Here is a 2,648-nt window from a genome sequence, read left to right as displayed (position 1 = left end):
ATCATAAATCATTCTATCTAAAAAATGATCAGAAACAAACGTAAGTAACTACAATACAATCATATTTAAGTTATTAGGTTAGGTTATTTATATATTATTATATTTGACTGTTATAATATATCTCATTATTATATTTGACTGTATTATATATATCTCACGCAGAGATATAAACTAAGTAACTGCAATTTATTTTAAAAGTAAAAAATACAGTATAAATGCATCAATCAATATAATACTCATAATATAAATGCAGTTATATTTTTTATATCTAGGCGTGAGATTCTTTATTATTAGAAAAAAACAGCATTAATATTTATTTAAGAACATATTTTATAATTAAAATATTTAAATTTATAGGATGGTGAAGGAATTTGCTGCTCACAATAACACTGTGNAGATAAAGAGACTGTTAAAAGTTCTTGTACAAGACTTTGCAATTTCCCTCAGTTTACAGATATTTTTGCTGCTTTAGTAAACCGGCTTGTGATTCCGAGCAGAATAAAATATGCTACTGAATTACTTGATAGATTAATGAAGGTAANTTTTTTTTTCTTTGTTAATTTTCTAATTTTTCACATATCTCATAAGCTTTGCATTATTTAGGATATTATGATAGAAAGTGGTCTCTTTGATTTAGTTGGATTTATGGCTTTATTTGAGAATATGTATTTATACTAATAATCCATTTGGTAGACAATTTGTAATATCATGGATATCAGTGTTGGATGCAGTGCCCAACATGGATTTCATTATATTTTTGTTCGAAATACTCGATAGATTGTTCAGATTGGAAGATCCAACGCCAGAGATAAAGATTGCGCAGCATAAAGACCAAAAGTGGATTTTTCAGCAATGATAAATATTACATATGTTCAAAGTTCAAACAAATTACTTCAGTTGACTGCCATCACGTGGATAAAAGAGTTTGTACAATTATTTGGGTTTTTTATGCTTCTATATATGTCTGGCATTCTTTTAGCTATTTTACTATGTTTGGCTTACAATGGTGACACCCGGAAGAGTATTAAAGAATTAAAGAAACAGCAACGCAAGTAAATGCTAATTTAATGAAATTAGTAATAATAGAAAACACAGAGATTACAAATAAGAAGCAAGAATATAATATAGATCTCAAAAAGAAGAACGGTAATTGACAAGTCTTTATGTCGTTAAATAAATTATTATATAAATTCTTTTGTTTTTTTAGATAATTCGCAAAGTTCCCTAGATGAAAATTTAGACCTTGCTAGTGTCGTGGAAGTACAAAGTATTTACTCTATGTATCGGTGTAGACTAAAGTTGCAGTTTTAAAGTGGATACATCATTTATTCACAAACATTCCATATAAAATGTTTCATCATATCGAGGATTTATTTCCAATATTAATGAAATCTTTAAGCGATATTTCTGATGAAGTAGTGCAACAGACTCTAGTAGTAATCGCTGAGATTATTAGTTCCAAACCCTCAGAGGCAGTAACGACAGATTCCAACGCAAAAATGCAGAATAACTATTTCACAAAATTTATAGTNAATTTATTGAGACTTTTCTCGACTGACAGACATTTATTATAAGAGAATTGTGTGTACTTTTAAATGCCGAAGATATATATAAGACACTAGCAAAGATATTATTGGAAGAACACAATCTAAGTTTTGCATGTTTAGATACATATAAAATATGCATAAAAAATGTATGTCTGAAGTGGATACATCATTTATTCACAAACATTCCATATAAACTGTTTCATCATATCGAAGCTTTATTTTCAATATTAAAAAAATCTTTAAGCGATATTTCTGATGAAGACGTGCAACAGACTCTAGTAGTAATGGCTGAGATTATTAGTTCCAAACTCTCAGAGGCAGTAACGACAGATTCCGACGCAAAAATGCAGAATAACTATTTCACAAAATTTATAGTTAATTTATTGAGACTTTTCTCGACTGACAGACATTTATTACAAGAGAATTGTGTGTACTTTATTAATAGTTAATAATGGTGTAGCGAATAGTGCGGCCGTGACCACCGCGGCCGCGACCATCGCGGCCGCAATGATACCAGGTTGCTCTGCTTCTGCCGGCTCGTGAGCCTCTTTTCTCTGTAAAAAAATATGTGTGTGTGTTATACAAGGTGTCTGACAACGAACTATAAAGCCGACGTGTGTAAGTAGATCGGGTCATTTTGAACAGAAAAGTTATATACCATTTTGCAAAATTTGCAATATTTATTGAGATATAAATTAATAAATGTGAACCAATGAAAGCGCGGGGAGCGATGATCGGACTCTATAGGCGTGAACAATTCTCAGCTGTACTCCTCGCTTGCCGCTGCTCGCTGCGTACCGCCAAATAGCGCCCGATCACAAGAAACTGAGTCGTGCCGCGCTTGTTTGTTTACTCCGCCTCTCGTTACTAAGGCATTACATGAAAGAAACCATTTTTCTTTTCATCTAATAATCGTGCACGCCTATAGAATCCGATCATCGTTCTCCACGCCTTCATTGGCTCACATTTAGTAATTCATATCTCAATAAATATTGCGAATTTTGTAAAATGGTATATAACTTTTCTGTTCATAATGACCCGATCTACTTACACACGTCGGCTTTATAGTTTGTTGTCAGACATCCTGTATATATATATATA

The 2,648-nt window shown here is 31.7% G+C and overlaps 1 pseudogene; it reads left to right on the top strand.

The window, feature by feature from the left end:
• Nucleotides 1–358: 358 nt before the first annotated feature.
• The window catches only part of LOC109860701, an 8,408-nt pseudogene continuing 6,118 nt past the window's right edge, over nt 359–2,648 (top strand).

Source organism: Pseudomyrmex gracilis, unplaced genomic scaffold (assembly GCF_002006095.1).
Source record: "Pseudomyrmex gracilis isolate BER0280 unplaced genomic scaffold, ASM200609v1 scaffold_450, whole genome shotgun sequence".
NCBI lineage: Eukaryota > Metazoa > Arthropoda > Insecta > Hymenoptera > Formicidae > Pseudomyrmex > Pseudomyrmex gracilis.
Note: the sequence above shows the minus strand (reverse complement) of the source record. Positions and strands in the feature narration are given on the sequence as shown.